Consider the following 18,939-nt stretch of genomic DNA (forward strand, 5'->3'; position numbering starts at 1 on the left):
TCTCCAAGTAAAGGGGCTTTTCATAACTCATTTCTAAAACCTTATCCCAGTGAGGCAAAGCAAAAGCCTCTTCACCCCAGGCCTTCCAACCTGCTCGACCCTTCCTGTTTCACTTAAGGTGGGGAAACAAGCCATAGTTAATAGGGGTCAGGACTTCAAGGACTGGAAACTGGAAACGTCTCATCCAGAGAAGGGGGTAGTGGACAAGTTCTCCCTTATACTAGAGAAACACTGGAAGGCCCCAAGACACTCACCTTCAGAAAGACTGAGATTATGGAATGCTCCCTTTCCCCAGACCTTACCACCATCACAAAACTTGAAGATAGGTGAACAGAAACTTCCCAAACTGAAATACAAGAGAAAAGAAGAAACAACAAGACACGAAAGAATTAGGGAACAATATCAAAGGTATAATATATGCATAATTAAAATACCAGAAAGAGAAAAAAGAGAACAAAGTAGAAAAATATTTGAGGTAATAATGGCTGAGAACTTTCAAAAATTTAATGACAGACATCAAAACACACATACAGGAGGCTGAGAGAACACCAAGCAGGATAAATGCCACAAAAAAAGGACACCTCAGCATATTATATTCCAACTACAGAAAACCAAAGACAAAAGAGAAAATCTTGAAGGAAACCAGAAGGAATGGGGGGAGGGGTGTCTTAACCTGTGGAGTAATAAAGGATAAGAATTACAACAGGCTTCTGTCAGAAACCAGCAAGTAAGAGGAAAGTAGAATGAATTAAAGTGTTGAAAGAAACCACCAACATAGAATTCTATATCCAGCAAAATTATCCTTCAAAAGAGAAAAAGACATAAAGACCTTCTCAGACAAACAAAATGTGAGGGAATTCATCACAAGCAGACAGCCCTAAAAGAAATGTTAAAAGAAGTTATTCAGGCAGAAAGAAATGACATGTCAAGATCTACACAAAGAAAGGAATCATTTTAGAGAAGAAAATCTTTTATTTTTTCTTATACTTAATTGACCTTAAAGATCTCTTTCTTTAAAGCAATAATAGTGTACTGAGTGATTACTGATTATAACATATGAATAAATGAAATGAATGACAGCAATGCCACAACAAACAGAAGGAATTAGGAATACTCTAAGGTAACTGTACTCCATATGAAATGATATAGTGTTACTTGAAGATAGATTTAGTTTAAAAACATGTACTCTAAACAATAAGACAAGCACTAAAGTTTTTTAAGAGAAATTACTGATATGCTAAAAGAGGAGATAAAATGAAATCGTATAAAATGTTCAATTAAAACCAGAAAATGCAGGAAAAAGAGGGAGCGAGAGGAAACAGAGAAAAATGCAAGAAAACAGTTACAAACATGATAGATATTAATCAACTATATTAATAATCAGTTTAAATGTGAATAGCCTGACTAGATAAATATTCATTCTCTTACCTACTGACATCACTGAAAAATTTTTAAAAAGGGTTATATGGCAAGTCTTTATACCAACTTTGCAACTTTTCTGTAAATTTTTAAATATTTTATTTATTCAAAAATTAAAAGATTATTTAAAAAAGATACCCAGCTAAAACCAAGAGTCCATAATCTTAGATACTTTTAAATACTCCTCCCAAAATACATTGCATTAAAAAACAATAGTATTTGAGTTCATCAGCAAATGCAGATTTAAAGACATTGTTGTACAGTATAGCACTGTCCAATAAAACTTTCTGTAATGACAAAAATGTTCTGTATCTATGCAGTCCAATATAGTAACCACTAACCACATGTGGCTATTGAGCATCTGAAATGTAGCTAATGTGACTGAGAAACTAAATTTTTAATTTTTTCAATAATTAATTAAATTTTCAACTTAACATGGACACATGTGCCTAGGGACTACCATATAATCATAAGTCTCTTATACAAGTCAAATGCAACTCTTCATTTAGACAAGCAACTCACTCTCTTATCCAGTTCTAGCATCAGTTTTCTCATATTTTATAAGTTCCAAGATTTTCATAGTTAGAATTCAATGACATTATACATTTCAAAAAGCTTTTTGTCAGTCTCTACCAGCCTATCTATGTAAGTATAATTTTGCAAGTATAATATCCAAAGAGCAAAAAATAAGATTAATCCCAATTTTAGAAACACCTCATTTTTCCCAAATTATAAACATCTATTTTCCTAGATACTCTCTAAGACCAACTTTCATCTCAAGAACTGTCTATGAACTAAAGTGTTTGACTGCAGAATGGATTCTGAGTATTATCACACCTTTAAAGCCTATATCATAGTACTACTAGCTTTCAGTTAAAACAGAATCTCTTGGTCAGAAGTTCCTGAAATAGGGTAATCCAAATTCCCACTAAATTATCTCCCTGAAGGCAGAGACAAAGACTATACACAGTAGCACTGAAAGCTAGGACCAACTTCATAGAAGAATCTTCATTAGTCATCAGATCAATGGAACTAGACTGGGAAATACAGGTTGTCTTATGTCAACTTAGCCATTAGAAATGGACAATTTATCTGCCTGAAACAAGGACAAAAGGCTATTTGTTCTCCAGGCATTATCTCCCACTTCATGAAACATGAAACATTATTTACCTGAAAACTGGAGAACTATTCCTCTACCTCAAAGGAGTACTTACTAAGGCAGCCCCAGTGAGTACTTGTCTTTCTTTGCGTGCTGAGGAACCAAATTTTTCAACAAGAAATTTGGCCACAAATGAAAACCCTGTAGGTGACACTGACCCCAAGAAGTGCTATCTCCAGGAGGCAGAAGCCAGGAAAGCTCTGGTGATACATGATGGATGGTCTTGCCCAATTCAGCTTCAGGTGATGTGGGAAAAGAAATTTCTATGTAACAGACACACTCAATGTCATTGCGTCATCGTCAGACATCATCAGACTTGCTTCAGATGAGGGTTCCTGGCATCAAATGGAAAATGAATTAGAAATACAGAAAACTGTATTGACCACAGACTTGATCAAAAAGGAGATGATTTGAAACTCATAAAAATGACAAGAGAGAGAAAGCAATGAACATATGATAGATATGGAGCCCAGTCAATGGAGAACAAACAAATTAAGAATTAGTTTTTACCCAAGTTGTAACCAGAAAACATATAACAGAAACAGTGAGAGACAGAATTGAAGAAAACTTGTCTAATCTGATAAAAGGTCTTATAACTTAGTATAAGAGCCCAATAATTTTCCAAGTAAATCTCAACCAACAGAACAAATATCCACATATTCTGTTAATGTGCCCAATTAACAGGCTAAAACAAAGTCCATAAAGCTCTAGGCAGAAAAAACAAACAAAATGGCTTCTCTACCAAGGAATATTAGTCTGGCCTAAGGTTTTTTCCTTTAAAACACTTAGCAACCAAACAATGTCATTTTTAGGGAGAAAAGGCTATAACCCAAGACTGTAACTCTGCCAAGTTGTCATCCACATGTGAAGATAGCTAAAAAGACATTTTCAACTACAGAGGGGATTTATATGTTCAGAAAACGTACCACTATTTTACCATTATTTTTTAAAAGACCAAGGGCAGTTACGTTGGTAGAACACTTTTCCTTCACTTTCACGTTCCCATCTCAAACTACAAAAACCATATTCCTGCTTTAGCTCAATATCAACTTTCCAGGGAAGGCTGTGGGACAATTCATTGTGCCTCAAAGCAATAAACGGGCTCCACCCATTCTCTCTGATCCTCCTCCCTGACTCTGCTTTAACTGCCTGATCATGTGGATCATGCTCTCCTCTTCTTCCTGGACTCAAGTGGTAGACCACCAGAACAAACCTCGAGGCTTGGGAAAGGATGAATGCAGTACATCTGTGCTTGTGACTGAATGGATAAATTCATTTCTCGGAGACGGTCTCAGTTTTTTTCAGCTATAATCCTGTTGTAGATAAGAGATTTGACTTTGGGCATCAATTCTATCCTCCTTGCACAGAATACTCCTATAAAGTTGAGACTAGAAAACTAAATAATTCATACGCTCCTTTGCAGCTCGAGTTTCCAGGTATGATTTAGGTTTGGACTATCAAATACACTCACCATAGATGTGAAAAAGCACTAGTGTTGCAGAAGCCATCTTCTCCAGCTGCTGCTGCTATTTCTGCTAACAAGCAAAATCATGGAGGCCTTTGGTGTTTCTGGGACAACAGTTGCAGTCCAGTGCCTAGCTTCATGGGCCATCCATTTTGCTGGCACATTTTGTGACAAGTGACACTTAGTTGTATAGTCAGCAGCAATAGAAGCAGCTTCCTGATCATGGCTATGAGAGGATCACTCTGAAGCTGCATGCTTCCTGATTATAAAAGAGATAGAAGCTTCCTAGGTGGCCTGATTCTGGACTATAGCCTAGGAGTTGCTCTCTTAAGTTCAATCTAGAGTCTGTTTCTTCAGTCTTTATGATAATTTCATAAACTATTTAATACATTACAAATTTTTCCCTGATGAAGCAAGCAGGAATAGATTCATTTTTCTACCACTGAATTCCCTGGAACTAAACTCTTACCAATATAGTCAAAGAGCTATGTACTTTAGGCATTACTGATCCACTTGGCTCCTTGTATCAGTTATCAATTCTCTAGAACTTGGAGAGAAAAAGGAATGGAAGGTTAGGCTCTCTTAAACCTCCAAAGGCAGTGACATAGAAACATTAAAAAATTGCTTTGTAATTCTTACTAAAATAAAGATTTGAAATGTAGCTGGAAAGTTGTCTTTGAAAACACAGTGAACATCTTGTATGTCTCCTAATCATTGAAAGAGGGAAAAGAAAGCAAATAAAACATAGGCCATCTATAGAAAAAGTCAAAAAAGTAAGAAAACACTAGTCATAGTAAGGAAAGGTAAATCATAAAATGAAAAAAGATCAAACACTTCAGATCACAAATGTGAAAAGTATAAATTTCTCAATTAAATAATAAAGGCACTACATACCGCTTACAAAAGAAACAATTAAAATTAGAATGATTAAAATGGGTTAGAAGTAAAAGCCTTATGGGAAAGAAACTCAAACCAAAAAAAACCAGAAACAGAAACAAAAAACACCAAGAGCAGCATATTAATCTTAGACAAAGTCAAATTTAAGATTCAAATTAAGAAGGGAAAATGGCCATTTAAAAATCTAATCCATAAGGAAGGGATATATACTTTTGTTTTAACTGTTTGTGGATATGACATTTGGTAGCAGCTCTTTAGCATTTACTTTTTTTTAATTTAAATTTTGTTAGTTAACATATAGTGCAATACTGGTTTCAGGAACAGAATTTAGTGATTTGTCACTTACATACAAACACCCAGTGCTCATAACAACAGGTGCACTCCTTAATATCCATCACCCATCTAGCCCATCCCCTACCCACCTCCCTCCATCAACCCTCAGTTTGTTCTCTGTCATTAAGAGTCACTTATGGCTCATTTCCCTCTCCTTTTTAATGTCATTTGATGTGATACATGAAATAAAAACTAAGAAGTACCAGGAGAAAAGTATAGGCACACAATCACTTGTGAAGCTCATAACATCACGTTCTGGCAGACCATATTACCATTAACATAAAAAAAAAAACAGACATTTTAAATATTACATAGAGGGAAAGGTAACATTTGTTCCTTGTAAAAAGAGAATAAACTTTCTAAAAATATTCATCAATTCCTGGTTATAGTGTAAAAAGAAAGACTTTTTTTAAAAAAAAGTTGACAACTTGTGTTAAGAATACTAAAATGTTTGTAATTCTAAGTCCAAAGAATTTACACAAATAAAGGCAATTCTAGGTACAGAGATATGTGTAACAGTTACCATGTGAGTGCTAACTATGTCCCAGGACTTATGAAGGGAGTTTTACGTATGTTTATATGCAACAGTGACATAAATAGTAAAAATAGGGAATGAAGAATTTTTACCAACATGGAGCAATCATGATATATTATGAAGTAGGATGCCAAACTAAATAACAGTAGTGTGAGTTTTTGTGTACCTGTATGTATACATACAAATAGCATGATCAACTTTTATATATGAAAACAGAAGTCTGAAAATGAAACAAAAGCAGCAAAATATCAACAGCAGTTTTCTCCAAGTTGTAAGATTACAAGTGATTTTACTTTGTTCTTTGTATTTTTCTGTAGTTTCCAATTTCCTTCTATAACTTACTTCTATTTCATTATCAAGAAAATGTGTTTTAAAATAATGATGAATAAAATCTCAACCATCACAATATGAGATATGACCATTTTTTGGCCCTTTATCTTAAAAATTTTACTTTAATAACTTAAAATAGCAACTATATGAACTAAATGGATGTGCTCCCCAACTGTGGCAATGTTGATGGTATAGTTTAGCATATCTAAGTAGGAATTGACTTGAGAAAACCTATTAGCTGTTATGAAGAAGAAAGAAATGGCAGTTTAGCAGAAAATCTAATAAAACCAAAATACCACGATGGTGTTACAGACTTGTTTCTATCATACAAGGGACTGTTACCAATTGTGACCAAGACAGTTAAAATTTATGCAACAGGCCAATCAGAAACACTAAAAAGGAAGAACTATATGACGTTTGTATGTATATGAAAGGGGGAAAAAAGCTACCCAAACTGGCTGAAACTGATTAAAGTATTAAACTATCATACCTCAGAGAAGAATTATTAGTACAAGACAAAAATGAATAAAGGCTTACTTGGAAAACACAAAACCTATGAGGCTTATCATGAGGTAAGCACAACATATGCTGTTTCTGTGAAATCCAAAATGAACAAGAATAATCAGTAAATTAAGACTGTGAGAGAGTAGGATTGTACTGAGAAGAATCCACATCCAAATTGACTATTGTCATTTAAAACTCTTGCCTTCAGCAGCTCCTCTACAAAATTTGAAATTTTGTTTCGAAATAACAAAAACTCATGCATGCTTGCAATTTGCAATTCACTATGTTAAGTCCAACACATCTGTTTAATTCTTTCATCAACTCTATGTGGTAGATCTGATTAGCATTTCCCTTTCACAGATGAGGCTACTAAAGCTTAGAGAAAATTTTTTTTAGTTGTTCAACTAGAAAATGGTGAAGCTAGGACTTTAAACTTAGGTCCATCTAACTCTAAGCCCCTGTCCTTAACCATTATGCGATTTCTTTGTATCAGTGTTTCCTTACTATAACCAACTTTTTTTTTAAAGATTTTATTTATTTTTGACAGAGGGAGAGAGAGAGAGAGAGCACAAGCAGGGGAAGCAGCAGACAGAGGGAGAGGAAGAAGCAGGCTTCCCGCGGAGCAGGGAGCCCGATGCGGGGCTTGATCCCAGGACCCTGGGATCATGACCTGAGCCGAAGGCAGACGCTTAACTGTCTGAGCCACCCAGGCGCCCCTACTATAACCACCTTTTGCACAACACTTCAATTAACTCAAATCCAAATCAATCATAAAGTGTGAAGAGCAAATATGGTGATAAAGCTAGAAATTATGCTTCTCTAAATTCTCTTCCCTATATGTTTCCAGACTGGAGCTGGCTTAAAGAGGAATGTTTGCAAGGAGAAAGTGGAAGTGAGGTTTAGCCATGATTCTCTGAAGGCCACTGTGGTGAAATGCAAGAATATACTACTGCAGAGTTGGCAGAGGTTCCAGTTTGCCCTGGCTGTCCTCAGTCCCACATACACTTCCTCTCCTCTCGACAGCAGCCCCAGGCCCACCCACAGACGTTTGGCAGCAGATGCACAGAGGCATTAGCTACCGAGAGTTTCAGCAACCCATAGGTTCTTCCATGAACCTTCCCCTTCACAGTCTTACTTTGGCAGCTGGACATCTTTGGATTTTCATATTAACTGGCTGATGATTTTTTTTTTTTCCTGATCCTTCAATTTCCTTTTTGGACCTTCTCTTTTCCAGCTCCTCCCACAATTCTGTAAGTTCTAACTCCTCTAATAAATCCCTTCTCTCATGTCCCATAATGGTTCTGCTTCTATCATTGAAGCCTAATAAAAAAAAAGTATAACTTTTTATATATAAACTTATTAAAATATTTTAAATTAAATATATTTTCAAAGACAAAATAAAGTATGCAGGGTATAAATCCTAATAAACAATCTTTGACTAAGGAATAAGAAAATGCTAAGTTTCCTATCTTTTATTTACATCAAAGCACAAACAGAAAAAATATTCTGACAGTGCTGACAATGAATTTTGTCTCACTAATAATATGTTTCTTCCCAGAGAGAAGAAAATAAGTCATATTTTAATTAACAGGAACAAATGAACAATTATTCATATATTTTTTGTTTTCTTACTGTCTTAGTCATTTTGGGTTGCTATAACAAAAATGCCATATATTAGGTGGCTTCAACAACAATCATTTATTTCTCACAGTTCTGGGGACTAGGAAGTCCAAGATCAAGGTGCCAGCAGGCAGGTTCAATGTCTGCCCACTTCCTGGTTAACAGAAGACTGTCTTCTTACTGTGTCCTCACATGGCAGAAGGGATAAGAGAGATCTCTGCTGTCTCTAAGTGCTTTAATCCCATTCATGAGGGCTCTATCCTCATGATTTAATCACTTCCCAAAGGCCATACCTTCTAATACCATCATACTGCAGGTTAGGATTCCAATATATGAATTTGGGGGGCACACATTTAGTCCATAACACTTACTATCTACAAAGGTATGACAGGCCCGAGGATAGGACATAAGAACATCCTACATTTGGGGCACCTGGGTGGCTCAGTTGGTTAAGCAGCTGCCTTCGGCTCAGGTCATGATCTCTGGGTTCTGGGATCGAGCATTGGGTTTCCTGCTCAGCAGGGAGTCTGCTTCTCTCTCTCTGTCTCTCCCTCTGCTCCTCCCCACTGCTTGTTCTCTCTCTCTATCTCTCTCTCTAATAAGCAAATAAAAATATTTTTTAAAAGTAATAAAAAATTTTAAAAAAGAACATCCTAGTTTTGTCTGAGACCCAAAAACAAAGACTATATTAAGTAAGAGTACAAAGTTACATCAGGACACTATTACCAAGGCACCATGTCATTTTTCCAAACAAAACACCTACCCCCGGGGTGCCTGGGTGGTTCAGTCGGTTAAGCTCTCTTAATTTCAGCTCAGGTCAATGATCTCGAGGTTGTGAGATCGAGCCCCCCCCGCCCCCCTCCCTGTCGGGCTCTGCACTGGGTGTGGAGCCTGCTTAAGATTCTCTCTCTCTCCCTCTGCCCCTACCCCACCGCTCTCCCTCTCTAAACAAATAAAACCTACCCTCAAATATTCAGATGAAATAATATATCTAATTGGAAACCTAGCAGTAAAAGATTTACATATGATCAGGATTGTGCTATAAAGTCCACTGTAAGTAGCCTTAGTGTGTAAGTATGTGTATGAATCTTTAGTTGGGGAGCTGGTAAAGGTCAATTAAATTAAGTTATCTCAACAAATCAGTTAGTATGCTTTGGTTGCAAGGAAGAGACCAAGTCAAATAGATTTTAAAAAAGTGGTGTGGGGGCATTTATTGGCTTGTGGAACTTAAGAGTCAAAGGACAAGGATGATTTGAACACAGCTAGATCTAAGGGCTGAAACCATGTCACCAGGACCCAGTCTCTTCCCAGTCCTGGCTCTGCTTCCCACCTCCAAGAATCCACTCCTATCATGGTGACAACAGAGAGGACAAAATGGCTGCCAGCAGCCTCAGATTTACACATTCTTTTCTTCTCGACCAAAGCAGAAAAGAAGAGCTTCTCTCACCCAAGAAATTGGACAAAAGGCCTGGACCCTGATTCCACTGGCTCAACCTGGGTCATGTCTCCATTCCTAAATCAATGCCTGTGGCCTGGAGGATATAAGCTATACTGATCAGCTCAGGCTGCATGCCAAATAGCCACATCCAGACAGCTTTAAAAATTAAAATAACAATAACAACAAAAATAATAATAATTAAAGGAATGGAGGCCTGCTAGACTTAACAATAATGTTCACTACTGTCAGATTTCCCATTGGAAAAACCGTATGGGAAATGAACTGAGATAAAGAAATGAACATAGGGAAACATCCCCCAGCTTCGCTTTTTTGTATCTTGGTAACTGCTAAACACTTTTTCTTCAGCCATGCAGCACTCACTATAACTTCACCCCAGTTGTCTATGAAATTGGGGAACACATGTCCCAGAAAATCTACTATTACTCAAGGAATACTGGCTAGATCTGGCCTTGCTGAATGTCCTTAAAACTTTCAACTTTTAAAAAATTCTTCTACTAACCCACAAATTTCCAATCACCCTTCTAGACAGATCATTATTTGTGACAGAAACTGTTCTCAATTTTTATTAAAAAATCTCATTTGCCAGTAGCCTCATATATTTTTTAAATGTCTGGCCTAATTTCTTCAAATCTGCACATATCACCTATTCTTCTTGGCTATAATTAGTCACTAAGGCTTATTAGCATAGGAGTAGCTCCAAGAAACTCTAAAATACAAGTCAGGACTGATTTTTGTTTTCATGTTTTTCTTGACTTTCAGAAAAGGTGTTTGTTTTTTCCTCCTGGAATAAGCCACCACATTAAGTTTCCTCTTTCACCCTTTGGGAATAGCTATTATTATTAGAAGGGAGTACTAGTATAAATTCTTAAAGTAACACATCAGAAGGATTAGGTTGAGTTTAAGCAGACTCAAATTCTGTGACTCCCAGCAAAACTTCTAAACATCAGGAGAAAAGCAAGTTAAAACAAACCCTTTACCAGCTGCTACATGTGGGGTGGATCAATAATACTAACTGACAACTTTTCATATGAAATTCAAGCAGTCTGAAGTTTCCTTTTTCTATTCCCTGAATATCTGTTCTCTCCACTTCAAAGGACCGTCTGCCGCAGAGCAAGGAGAGGTGGTTCAGACACAACTGCACTCGTCTTCTGTTTAAATCGTAACATCCGGCAGTTGAGGAGCTGCCAGGCAATGATAAAAGGACACAGGGCTTTGATTGTTTATACTTCAATAGCAAAGGCAGAGGAGCACTGTGAATAAGGGCACATGCTTAGTAGACAAGCATTGCTGGGTTCCACCCGCAGCTCTGCCACTTACCAGTCCAGTGTGTGACCTTGAACAAATTAGTTAACTCTGAGCTCTTCCTTTCCTCATCTGTAAAATTAATATTATAATAACAATATTTCTCTTTCTTGGCTGGTAGGAGAATTAAGTGAGTATCCAGTGTAAAGTGCTTAACCAAAAACTTGCACTTTAAAATAACAGCTAACATCTACAAGCATTTATTATGTGCCAGGTATAAAAAGCACTCAATTCATCTATTTACCCATTTAACAAATATTTGTGAGTACTTACAACATACCAGGCACTGTTCTAAACATTAGGATATCAATGACAAAAAAAAAAGATTCCTTCTTGTAATTTAATACATCATAAATTGCTATTAAGATTATAATACAATTAATAAACATAATACATATACAAAAACAACAATAATCAAAATAAAATGAAATCCCTCAAAGTTAACTGATATGATAAAAACTTGCCTAAAGTCCTTAAGAGCTGTTGCCCTCTGCAAACACTTCAGGGATAATGGCCCAGTGAAGTCAGCCAAGCAAACTTCAGGAAACAGAGACTCTCTTGCACTAGGGGTTCTAATATCATTTCACAGTTGAGTTCCTTCTGACTGGAGATAAATGAAAATGAAAGCAATATGAAGATTTCCTGCAATGCCAAAATGCTACTAATGTTCTGAAGATCTAAGGAAATAGAGTAGACTATTCATCTTTCTCAGTTCCTACAAGATTTTTAGGAGAGTCACTGCTCTCCCACAATTTCAAATTACAGCGAAGGGCCATTTAGCAATATACTAAGATTGAAGTGACATGTGTAGCAAAACTGTGATTTTCAGTTTCTATTCAGTGGTATCTGCTCCTCTCACACACAAGTTAGATTTTCATTTTTGAACAGTATTCCTGTTCTTGACCTGAATACAAATATATATATATTTTTTTAAATATATGTATGTATATTTTTTAATAATATGGTTTTGGTTTTTTATGTTTTATTTTTAAGTAATCTCTACACCCAACGTGGGGCTCCAACTTATAACCCCGAGACCAAGAGTTGTATGCTCTACTGACTAAGCCAGCCAGGTACCCCCTGAATAAATCTTGAGTATCAATCACCCAAATCATAAACAGGATCAGTATCATTTAAAGGGAAGCCATCCATTGTGTTAATCTCTATTGGTCATTAGCTAGAAAAGGGGAAAAAAAGAAATTTCACTGGACAAAAACAATGGAACCATGTCTCCTTCAGTGGCTGAAGGAGGGTACAAAAAAGTGTTGGGCAAGCCATCAGGAAAATACAAATTAAAACCATAATGAGATACTACTTCACAACCACGAACATGGCTATACTCAAAAGACAAGATAAAAACCATGTTGGTAAGAATGTGGAGTAACTGGAAGCCTCACACATTGCTGGTGGAAATTTAAACTGGTGCAGCTGCTTTGGAAAATGGTGTGCCATCAAAAGGGTTAATAAACTTAGAGTTACTATAGGACCTAATAATTTCACACCTAGGTATATACCTAAGAGAAATAAAACCCTATGTCCACACAAAAATTTGTACATGAATGTTCATAGCAACATGATTCATAATAGCCAAACAGTGGAAACAACCCACATGTCCATCAACTGATGGATGGCTAAACAAAGTGTAGAACATCCATACAATGCAATATTACTTAACAATGGAAAGGAATGAAATAGCGATAGCTGCCATAACATGGATGAACCTTAAAAGTATTACGCTAAGTGAAATAAGCCAGTTCAAAAAGATCACACATTGTGTGACTCCATTTATATGAAATGGTCAGAATAGGAAAATCCATACAGACAAAGTAGATAACGGGTTGCCAGGAGCTGCAGGGAGGAAGAATGGGGAATGACTGCTAATGGGTACAGCATTTCTTTTTGAGGTGAAGAAAATGTTCTAAAATTAGAAAGGAGTGTGGTTGCAGAACTCTGTGAATACACTAAAAACCACTGACATGTACACAAACGGTTGAGTTGTATGGTATATAAATTATATCTCAATAAAGCCATTTTTTAAAGCACTGGACACTGTAGGCAGAAAAAATTGCCTTTGCCCAAAATACTTCTCTTTTTGTTCTTACTCAGTATTTCACTCTGTCATATGATTGCACAGACTTGGGAGAAGGCTCCCTGTCCCTGAAATATCTCTTGCCCTTGCCCTACTCCTATTTCACTACCTTGTGAACTTATACCTTATTAACCTCACAACTTCAGCTTAAAGCTTTGCTTCTAACAAATATTCACAATAGATCAGGGAAAGATTTCTCATTGAGCCTTATCAATCATGTTCTGTTTAGTGTGAATGAGTTTGTCAGATGTTCTGCTGACAGAGGGATTTGAGTGAGGGCAAACAGAATGATAAGGTGCTAAGGGATGAACGAAGAGGGCACAGAGAGAAGAAGGTTAGGGACATGCAAATTTTCATCTCAATATTTTGGTATCACTGATCCTATTGCCTACCTGTCTTTGCTAATGCCCTGACCTGTTCCCTCTTTTTCTTCCTTTTTTCGTCCACCGATCCATAAAACCTCTGCATCCTGCAGGGTCTAACTGAAAAGCCACTTATACCAAAAGCCAAGACTGCATAAAATTACTAGTCATATTTCTATTTCTTCTGCTTTTGGTCCATGTATTTATTGAATTTCACTCTCAAATTACTTTGAAATTTTTTTCAGTCTGCTTCACGTATATTGGTTTCTCATCCCAGTATAAAAACATAGTTCTGTAACATATCTATGTCATAGATAGTGGATAGGCTTTCTTTAGAGGATCAACTCCAGTGGTAGTCAGGAGCTGTCTGAAAAAGACTCCAAATCATGTCCACCCTCAGTAAGGAGTATGTTGCGATCAATTAGCTAAGTCTGCAATGAGAGTGGAAGTGGGTAGAGAGTAGGCATGTTACCCCTGACAGCTGTCACTGCTTATAGAACCCTTTGTTATCTGATACTTCCCTCTACCTTATAATCAGACATGATTTTTAACTACACAGTAGAGAAACTTTCTTCATTGTTGCATACCAGTGTAGGCTGACTTGCTGGTGATATCATTTGCTAATAATCCTAATATTCTGTACTTAAAAATACTGTGTGATACTACAATATTTCATCTTTCCACACTATCTAGTGTCTTAGATCTTCTGACCTCCATTAGTAAGAAAAACAAATTTAAAGATATATATTTAACATATTGTATAGCAGACAATAGGATTGCTGGTTACCTACCCAAAAATCCATCTCCTTCATCCTTCCTTCCTCCTTCCAGAAACAATTATAATGTTCTATTATCCACCCTTCTCCACAGGTCCCCATGATTAAAGGAATGCTGATGCCACTACCAACCAAAGAGTTGAAGTCCGTTTGAATGAAGCCAATCATGACAATCCTATTCCCCTGCCCAGGGTTGGTTTAAGCCAGGAATGTGATGCAATTCTGATGAGAGGAAGTCTCCTGGGCTGGAGGCATCTGGGAAAGCCTTCTCTCCTTTTCAAGACTCACAGAAATAGATATTCTTTCTCTGGATATTGTTGTGTCTAGATATTGTGCCAGAACTGCTACAGACATCATGCTGTAGGTCTGAAAACAAGGCTAACCCACAAAGGAGAGTGAAACAGAATAAATGACAAAGAGGCAGAGCCAGAGTCCTAACAACCTGTACCTGGAGCTTTTGCTACCAATGGACTTCTTGTTAAAAGTAATGATCCCAGTTATTTTTTAAACCCACTTCAGTTCAATAATACTTCACCCTAAATGATTTATATACTCATTCCAAACCATAGCTATGCCTACGTATTTGACAGCACAGACATAAACATTCATCAGTAATCAAAATAATCTTTTCCAGGTATGTGTGTGTAATTTTAAATGTTCTAAGAATTCTACAAAGTAGCTATTTTATAGGAATTATCATCTTCAATTAAAATATAAAGTAACTGAGACCCAGACATGCCAGAGATCATACAATTGGTTACTGGTGTTCTTCGTTCATTCATTTCTCTAAGCTATCTGGCCTGGATCTAAGAGTGGCATTGCTGAGCAGCAATACAATTAATCGTTCCATCCAAGAAAAACCAAGTGCATTCTTTGTGCCAGACATCAATCTCAGGACCGGTGGTATGCCTGAAAGAACCTTGATCTCATGGAGTTCTTAATCTGTAGGGAAGAAATATAATAAACAACTAATGGGAAAAAACATTACACAATTAAAATCCTATTAAGTCCTACAAAGGAAACAGACTTAAGAGTTTTTAAGAGAATGTGAAAGTGTATTACAGAAACCTAATCTGGACCTGGATATCAGCATGGTCTTCCTCATGGAGCTGAGCTTTATACTAAGACGAAGGAAAAAGGAACAGTATATGAGTATATGCAAGGCCCTAAGTCAAGAAGGAGTTTGCATTTCTCCAGGAACAGAGAGAAGGCCTATCTGCAGGAACATCATGTTCATGAAGATGCAGACAGACCATGGGACAAGGTGATACGGGTCAGGAGTGTTAGAAGAACCTGAAGCCATTACAGAGTTTTAATTAGGTAAGCGATAGAATTTGATTTATGCTTTTATAAAGATTTGGAGAATGGATTAGAGAGAGGCAAAAGTAGAAGGTGTAGATGTGATTATTGAAGAATAGGCAAGAAACGACGGCGGTGTAGACAAACCTAATTAATTTCTCCTTCTCTTTCCTAACTGTTTCTGCCACACAAATCCTCCTGCACTCCAAAGTAGTTTGTACCTCCTATCCTGGCGACAGCACAAGTCTACAAACCTTTACAGCATTGGGATTCAATTGCCTTTCAACCCAAGATAAGTGGACAAGAGTCACAGAGAAGCATTTCTCTGGGGCCTGAAGTATGAGTCACAAAAGTGGATGTCTTGAGTTACAGGTCGCACTGTGTCAGAGCTGAGAAGGTGTTTTTATAAGTTAATTTTCACGAGTTTGTGATGTGGGTCCGCTCTTGCCCAGGGCTCCTGCCGGGGGCCTGTCAGCCCTGAGTGTAAGACTGGCCTTGCTGAGCAACACAACTTCTTTCATCAACGATAAGCCCATCACGAAGTGCACGCCTAAATAGCTGAAGGGACTAAGGTGCTAGTAAGTACAGCACTGTTAAATACAAGCCGGTTAAATGTTGAGGAAAAACCATCACAAAGGACAGCTTTAATTTTTGAGTAGACCTGTAGCCCTTCTCTTTGTTATTACACGGCAAATTCAGTTTTATACCAAGGATACTAGTGGGGCGATCAACAAGGCGCTGGCAGCAGAGACCCACCCCTGTCCACGTGGACAGTCGCAAAGGTCGCCACAGCTGCCGTCAAGCCCGGGAGGGGTGGGGGCCGCCCGCTGCAAAAACAGCCAGAGGCCGGCGTGGCCATTTTACCGCGCACAGGGAGAAAGGCATGTTTGTGTACTCACCTTCAACCTCCCTTCCAGGAGCCCGTGGCCGGGGAAGGCTTCCCAAGCGGCCTAGGTGGGTCGCGAGGAACTGGGCCCGGGAAGCGCTGTCGCCGTCGTCGCCGCGCCTTGTCCAGGGGGGGCCTGAAGAGAAGCCCTGGCGTAGTCCCCGGGGGCACGGGGCCTGCTTTCTTGTAGGTCCGTCTGGACGCCGGAGCCCGCGGTCCTGAAGGCCCAGCCCAAGGCCGGAACGCTGCTGCGGCTCCCCTCCTGCCGCACGGCCCCTCTTCCCCGGGAGCACCGCCGGGGTGGGGGACGGGAGGGAGAGAGCACCGCCGGGGTGGGGGAGTGGGGGGAGCACAGGGGTCCTACCTAGTCCAGCCGAGCCTGGCGGCTGTGTGGGCCTCGGACGAGAGGGCGGTGGTGTGGGAGGAGGAATATGGCGGCCCGCAAGAGCCAGGGCAGCGCCCGGAGGTTACTTCTCTGGAAGTCACCTTGTCGATCCCAAAATTGTTACTATTTTGGGTGATTCCATCTTGAAGACACGTGTGAGACAAGACCGGAAGTTTTAAAACTTTGGACGGCTACCTAATTGCTTAACGTAATAGAGGGGTAACTAGAAATTAAATGAAAATACACAAAATGCATCGTTACGTTCTGGAACGTTCATGGAAGACGTTCCCATCATGCTAATGTATAGATACAAGGATTAAAATCAGCAGCTTAAGGATACCCACTCTGCGTCTAACAAAATTAATCCTGTAAGACTAAGTTGACCTCAAGGCATTGTATATAATGTTCGTATAATGAACAAAACAAGTCTGAATCATGACTGAAGATTGAAACTAAGAGGAAAGTAGAATAGAAATGTCACTGTAGTACATACCAACCTCCTCTGTTTCCTGATCCAAAAGTCTGTTGGACTTACACGATTCAATCATTTTATCCAGAGATGCTGATGACAATAACAGGACTAACGTAAGAGAAAACGTATCTCAAGAACTAGATGATTCAGTGTGTTCTTCCCAAAAACACCATCCTCTGGAAAAGTAGAAGCAGCACTAAATAAAAATACCTACCAAGTAGGGACGCCTGGGTGGCTCAGTCCTTAAGCATCTGCCTTGGGCTCAGATCATGATCCCAGGGTCCTGGGATCGAGCACCGCATGGGGCTCCCTGCTCCTCGGGAGGCCTGCTTCTCTCTCTCCCACTCCCCCTGCTTGTGTTCCCTCTCTCACTGTCTCTCGGTCAAATAAATAAATAGAATTTAAAAAAAAAAAAAAACCTACAAAGTAGAGCATGAAGTAAGAAGCATTCATTGCAGCAGATTCAGAGTTAAACACAGTTACATGACCAAGAAAAGCAAGAATAAAATTACCAGTTTGATAATTCTATTGCCAAAGCACCTTTAAATTGTCTTAAGTGCTCTCTCAGGAAATTTTAGTTGACCTTATATCTTTAAGCTGGAAGTTCCTTTGAAGGTATCATTTAATTTTTTTTTAAAGATTTATTTATTTTTGAGAAAGTGAGAATAAGAGAGAGAGAGTACATGAGAGTAGGGAGGGTTAGAGGGAGAAGCAGGCCCCTCGCCGAGCAGGGAGCCCGATACGGGACTCCAGGATCATGACCTGAGCCGAAGGCAGTTGCCCAACCAACTGAGCCAGCCAGGCGCCCTGAAGGTATCATTTTAAATTGTGTAAGCATACCAATAGGAACACTCTTCTGGTTGTAAATAGAGCCTGTAATTTTTTGTTGAGATCTAATCAAGATATAACTAGAAGAATTGGAAAATGATCCCTTAGATATTACTTTAAATACCTCTAGCTGGAGGTGCCTGGGTGGCTCAGTCCACTGGGATCAAGCCCCTCCTCGGGCTCCCTGCTCACAGGGAGCCTGCTTCTCCCTCTCCTCCCTGGTAGGGCTCTCTCTCACTATCTCTCTCTCTTTCTTTCTCTCAAATAAATAAAATCTTTAAAAAAATACCTCTGGCCTAACTAAATGTGAATGGTGTAATGTCTGAAAGCTAGGGTAGTGTTTCTACAGATGGTACAGCAGTTTATCAAAGGCTAAGAATAAGCCTACAAATAATAAGGATAGAGTTTGGAATAATTGCAAAGGAATAAGTTAACAATCCTGGAAGAACAATATATTATTTTAATTTTTCAAGCTGTCCTTGATCCTCTAAAAATATGATATTTGAAATTATTATTACTAACACTGATATACCAAATAATGTTTCTAATTTTTCTGTGAAAATTTCCTTTCAAGAAGCCAAGAGCAGATGTACTGCCTGTGAAGGGAACATCAAAAGAAGGTGTGTACAAAAAGAAAACAAAATTTTAAATGTGTTCTTTCAATCTAAAATACAACTTTGAAATAAACCAGAGTTCCAGTGTTTTGATGAGGAAGAAATTAGACAGAGCTACATCATTTCCACTGAACCTAAAAAAAAAAAAAATATATATATATATATATATTAAGCATCTCCAACTAAAGGATGCTGTTACTAATGA

General features: G+C 38.3%; 1 long non-coding RNA gene across 1 annotated transcript; it reads right to left on the reverse strand.

The window, feature by feature from the left end:
- Positions 1–253: 253 nt before the first annotated feature.
- LOC113926290 lies at positions 254–16,612 on the reverse strand. Its single transcript, XR_003521270.1, has 3 exons — positions 16,449–16,612; positions 2,737–2,913; positions 254–346 (listed from the first exon to the last, which is right to left on the reverse strand). It is a non-coding gene; the product is annotated as an uncharacterized LOC113926290 (long non-coding RNA).
- Between the last annotated feature and the right edge of the window lie 2,327 nt (positions 16,613–18,939).

Source organism: Zalophus californianus, chromosome 7 (assembly GCF_009762305.2).
Source record: "Zalophus californianus isolate mZalCal1 chromosome 7, mZalCal1.pri.v2, whole genome shotgun sequence".
NCBI classification, from domain to species: Eukaryota; Metazoa; Chordata; class Mammalia; order Carnivora; family Otariidae; genus Zalophus; species Zalophus californianus.